At 49.9% G+C, this 6,000-nt stretch overlaps 1 protein-coding gene across 1 annotated transcript in view; it reads right to left on the reverse strand.

The window, feature by feature from the left end:
- MFSD6 (major facilitator superfamily domain containing 6) overlaps positions 1-1,665 on the reverse strand; it is a 45,478-nt gene extending 43,813 nt beyond the window's left edge. The window contains exon 1 of the mRNA XM_044427136.1: positions 1,617-1,665. The gene's annotated coding sequence lies outside the window, so the exon portion shown is untranslated. The remainder of the gene's footprint in view (positions 1-1,616) is intronic.
- Positions 1,666-6,000: the final 4,335 nt, after the last annotated feature.

Raw genomic sequence — 6,000 nt, forward strand, 5'->3', positions numbered from 1 at the left:
AAGTACGGATGAAATGAAGGTGAAGTTTTGCAAGAGGATTCGGTCTTCCCAGAAGCCGGCTTATGCTAACTATACTGAAACAAGCATTACTTTTAAAATTCATTAAAGGAGCCCATCTTCAGCCTCCTATTCTACTTTCTAATTCATTCAGGATAGACTCTAATTTATTGTCTTACAGCAGGCATGGGGGAACCATTTGAGGTTTTAAGCCAAATAGGCTGACCAGTTTGAATGTTCTGTCTGCACCTGTCACAGACTCGCAGCCCAACCCACCTTACAGGGTTGTTGTAAGGATAAGATTGAGAGAGGGAATTATGAAAGCTGCCCTGAATTCTTCGGAAGGAAAAAAAGTGGGCATAAATAATGAATAAAAACGAATGCAGAGGCACGTGTACCTATAGCACTTCATGCATCTTAGACTGCAATCCTTTAGCTCAGCTGACAGGCAGCCTCACTGAAATCCGGCGATCTATTTCCACGTAGCCATGTGCAGGATTGCACTCTTACCCTTTTTCAAAAAGCATAAAGGGTGCTGGTGGAGACAGCACCGAGAAAAAAGGCACGGCGTTTCCTTTGCCAAGGGCAAGAGCATGCAAAGGCGCGAGCGTGCACGCGATTGGCTGCATCGAGTCCGTGCGGGCGCTCAGTCGCTTTTGCTTTGCAACGTTTCTCTTTCGACCGGCAATTACACTTGCGGAAGTCCCCGCCTGCGTGATGCCGGCTCCTTCGCACATCACGAAAACAAGCAAGATAGATTAATAACGTGATCCGACTAGACTTTAGACACCAAAAGAGGAAAGCCACGCCACTTCCCACTCCACGTTTATCTTATTCTGAATTCCTTTTGAAGATTTACTAAGCGTGCTGAAGGATGCTTAAACGAATTGCAAAGCGATCAAAGCAAGAGAGTGCCAGGCTTCAGGTAACCAAGATTCGTACAAGAGTTTTAGCCATAATGACGATGATCCTCAAGGGCTGCCAGCCTGTCGTACCTGGGAGTAGGTGCCACAGAATTCAGTGCGATTAAGTGCCAAGTAAACGTAAAGAAAACCAAGCCGTGTGAACCACTGGACGAGACTTATTCTACCCGCTCCCCCAGGTGTACGCATTTATTTAGCCACTCTGCCTTGCTCGCCACCTGAATGCTTAAACAAGGTTTCAAAGCGGGCGATCTGCACCTCCTACCTCCCCGATGCATTCCCGTGAGGACATGAACGGAAAAGCCTAAGCCCCTTTGAGTTGAGGAGCCCTTCGGGCCGTCACTCAGACGCAGGCCTCCCGCTGCCCCTCCTGGAGTTTGCTGCTTTTTAGTCCCGAAGGCGAGCCCCCCCTCCGCCCCCCAAGCTAGCCCATTCCTCTCCCTCGCACACAGCACTCAGCGGACGCCCACCGCGGACGCCTCCGCTTTCGGGCGCCGTGGCCCTGGCGTTTCCCCGCGACTGCGCTGGATGCCTTCGCCGCCGCCCGAGCGCTGTCAACCCCTGGGAATAACCGCGAGCAGCAGCTCCACCTTCCCGGTCCTCCCCGAGCCTTTGTTCTCCGCAGGGTGGGGGGGAGGGGGGAGTCCGGGTTTCCTCTCCGGAGACGGGCGGCGGCGACAGCCGGGAGAGCCTTACCTCGGTTCCGAGGGGGGGCGTCGCTAACGCCGGGAGGTGACAGCGGCCGCTCCTCCAAGGGCGCCGCTATGGCAGGTGGCGGCCCAGTCGGCCGCGCTGCGGGGGCTGCTGCTGGGCGGCGGACAGGCGTCGCGCACCATCTCCCGCCGGCCAACCGCGTCTGGCCGACTCGGCGCTCACCAGCGCGCGCGCACACACACACACACACAACACACACGCACGCACCCCTGCAGGGCCCGCCTTCTCGGGATGCAACCCGGAGGAAGTTTCCTCCGCCGGTAGAGTGCAGCTAACCCTCCCGGGACAGGTCTGGTCGGCTCGACGCTTCTGAGGCAAGCAGGACCCGGCAGCCGCCAGGTGCAGCCCGGCGGCGCTCCGCCTCCCCGGATCCGCCGGCGCCGCGCCTCTCTCTTGACACCCCAGCCAGCGGCTCCTGCCGTTTGCTTCCCTTCTCCCAGCTCGCCTTGCAGGAGCTGAGCCTTTGCTCTCGGAGCCGGAGCGCTGTGACCGGCTCGCGAGGACGAGGCGCGGCGGCGCCGGAGCCCGCCTGGAGGAAGGAAGCACGCGTGCCCGGGAGCGCGTGCAGACCGCCTCTGCCCGTCGCCACTACTCCAGTATTTCTTCGAGCAGGAGTTACGGTGCCCTTCGATCCTATTCCCAGGAAGAATAGAACAATTAAGCTGCAACCCTGTGTATCTGGCGTTAAGCATCACGGAACACATCAGGGCTTACCTCTGAGTAGGAGCGCGTTGTTAAAATGTGAATACAAAGAAAACGTAGGGCTGGATCGCATATTAGATCTATGTCGAGGAGACTCACTGAAGTTAGTGGAATTAATCTTGGATTAAAATTGGATGCAACTGGACGCAATCCATGGATTGAACTCATAAAACCAGAACTGGCACAATGCATTCCCTTGCTTTAGGCCATGGGTGGTGCTGAGTTCCTAAAAGATCCGAGGTTTAAGCTCTCTGGACAAAAACAAGCACAAATTCACATATGCTGATTTATACACGCGCATGTACATGTGTGTCTCTCGTGTGTGTGTGTGTGTGTGTGTGTGTGTGTGTGTGTGTGTTTAAAAGACCATGTCTTCCAAGGAACCCACCTTTTGTAAAAAGATGTATGGACAGGAGGGGACAGTAGTTGATGGGGGGCGGGGGAGAACCCTCAGGCAGAAAAATTCAAGGGTGGAGCAGGAGGCAGTGAAGCCCATAAGGGCCCAGAGCCAGATAATACAGATAGAGCAGAGATTCTCAGGGTCCCCATACCCTTATTTCAGCAAGTGGGCATGGACAGCTGATTACTCTCCTGGGCCTTTCCCTTACACTTCCTCTACCTGAGGCAAAGGATAAAGAGCCGTGATTGACAGAAGGGCATCAAGAGAGAGGGCCTTCCTTTCCAGAGGGCCTCTTCCTGCTCAGTTATGGGATGCCCTCTCCTGTGCGGTCCGCCAGACTATGATCTAGTCATTCCTGCCATACCAGGTTGAGGTTGTCCTTTACACCCAGGCAGCTGGCAGCATATGGCAATGTTTTAACAGGTCGTGGGATTTTTACTGTTGATTCTTTTTAATTGTTTTGGTATGCAAATAGTGCTTATATTATAAATAAATAAATATTATGCTTTAGATTGTATATTTAAGGTTTGAACCTTTCTAAACCACCCAGAAAGTTTTGACTACTGAGCCGCATAGCGATGCAGTAACATTCAAAGTAAAAAGAAAATACAGACATGATCTAGACTGAATGTTTTCTCAACACTGGCAGGGGACAGTATTTTCTATTGAACCTCAGGGCAGGGATACTGCGGGAGATGCTGAACCTGCTCTGCGGCATTCCCAGCTCTGCCTTCCAGCAGAAAGGGAAGGCTGAGGAGTTCAGGAGGAGTTCAGGAGGGGCTGGCCACTGCTGCTCCCGCCAGATTTGTTGCCTGAAGCAGTTACCTCCATCCACCTAATGGTGCATCCAGTTTTCTAAATACTGCAAAAGCACATTGGAGCCATGGGCAAGTCTCTAAAATCTGCAGGGAAACAGAAAAAGTTATTTGCCAGGCTCCAAAGGGACAATAAAGTAGGCAGGTTGAGTGTCTCTAGGAAGAGCATTCCAAAATCAGCATGCAACTTTTCTATACATTTATTTGTATTTATAGGCCACCTATAATTGCCGAGGCCTTCCTATATCACATGCTACACCAGTATTAAGTGCTTTACAGTCTCTATCCTGTTTATTCTCATTACAGCCCTTATTCAATTAACTTGAATTGCTTCTCACATCTGAGCATTTATTCTGTGGATGACACAAGCGAGTATATCTATGCAGACAGGTTGTTTTCCATTTGCTCCCACACATCTAGAGGCCTTTCATAGACGCGCTTATGGATGGTACTGTCCAATGCAGGGTTGGGGGGAAAGAGCACTAGGGAAGGGCCAGGAAGAGGCTGGGATGCTAGCACCACTTCCAAGAGAGTTTTCCAAAAGTAGTATTTTCAGGGATGTTGCATGTTCTTCTACACACTGCACCTTAGCTCTTTTTATTGACCTTTAGTCAAGAAAAGTCATAATGACCTGACTAGGCCCAGTGGTGGAAACTGGGCAGGGACCATAAGATATTTCATCCCAGGGACTATAGGATATTTCTGAGTACCCACTACAAGGCCACATATACTGTGATAATCTCCAGAAGGGAAATCCAAAGGGGGATTGTTATCTTCCACTGGAAGCTGCAGAATCCATCAGCGTCTGGAGGGGGACAGGTTCTTTATACCTGGGATAAAAGTTCACTGCACAGTAACTCGGTTGATCCTTAAGGTTGCCACAAGTGTTCCTGACTTTTTGCTACTACAGGCTAGGATGATTGCAGTTCCCCACAAATTTGTTTCTTGAAAAATCAGGGTTTCTCCATTTATATAAGAAGGGAAAGGAAGAGTAGCGGGATGCCCTTACCCAAATAAACAATGGGAGTGCCCCAGCTTCCAAGGATGTGTGGCTGCTTTCTCTCTGCTTAGAGCTTGCAAGGTGCTGCTGGGATGCTACAAAAAGCAGAAAGCAGACTTTGCCCTCCCAAGGAGCAAAAGGAAGTGACTTCACGATCTTGATTGCATCAAACAACACAAGAGTGTGCAGAAGGTAAATCTCTGGGTGATTTGCAGTCTCTGTAAGGACTTCTATCTCCTAATGGATTGAAGATAGCAGCCACAAAAGTGACAGTCACCCACACTTTCAATTAAATTACTCAAATGAAGAAAGCTTGGGGTGGACAGCTTGGGGTGGCTTTTCAGGCAGAAGGACAGGGAGTCTGTTCCGATACTCAAAAATGAGACAAATTCCTAATATAATTCTACATGATATTATTTTTTTTTAAACCCCAGATACTGGTGGGTTCCAAGGAAAAAAATACCACAAGTAAATCCTGCAAGCCTGAAATCTAGCCAGCCCTGCACTAAAACACAGCTGGGAGTTGTGATGCTATTCTAGAGCCAAGTGGGGCCAATGATACAATGAGGGGTTTTTCTCCACTAGAGACTTTAACAATTTATTTCTTTTCACCCCTTGTTTCCAGAAATATGCTTTGTGCAAAGAGATCCTTTGCATTTTCCACTCCTATTGAGTTTAATGCTCCTAACGTTTCACACCTTTTGAGTTTAATGCTCCTAATGTTGCAGCCTTCGCTGTTAGAGTTGGGGGAGGTGTAGTGCGTGGGTTTAAGGTGTGGAGAAGGGAGGAAGTGCCATGGTTTCATTTCCAATCAGCCCAGACTCAGTTTAGCCGGTGCCCATTCACAGACTGAGTTCCCCCATTCAGGGACGGAAATGACACTGTTGTGGTTTCTTTACTCTGCCTTACCTGTGCCTCTTTCTTTAATTACCCATGTTGCTGTGTCATCAAAACCCAGCGAGATGAGTTGTAGGGGTGGCAACCTGTGGGTTGTTTTAGGGTGTGGGGGCATTTTGGAAATCACTTCTGCTGCTCGCTGTCTCTTAAACTATTTGCTAACAGGCTTGAATGAGTAAATTCATACTTTGGAATAATTCCAGTCATTAAACACAGCCATTACAAGAACAGACTATGAAACACCCCCCCGCCCCGATCCGTTAAGGAATATGGCCTAATATGCTTTGAATGGAACAGAAGAAAATCAGAACAAAAGGAGGAAAGTCCTGTTTGCTCCTCTAGCCTTGCCCAAACCATGTGCAGAACTAGGAGGTTTGTGGAACTCAGATCTGTGGGGCAGGCCCCTAGCAGCTTCCTCTTTTGCCAAGGTATGTCATGGTATTTGGGGGAACTCCAGGAGGCAGTGGGGGACAGGAGGACCTGCTATGCTGTGGTCCATGGGGTCACAGAGGGTCAGGCATGACTTTGCGACTGAACACACACATCATGGGA

This window comes from Varanus komodoensis, unplaced genomic scaffold (genome assembly GCF_004798865.1).
Source record: "Varanus komodoensis strain SLA01 unplaced genomic scaffold, ASM479886v1 scaffold18_1, whole genome shotgun sequence".
Lineage (NCBI taxonomy): Eukaryota > Metazoa > Chordata > Lepidosauria > Squamata > Varanidae > Varanus > Varanus komodoensis.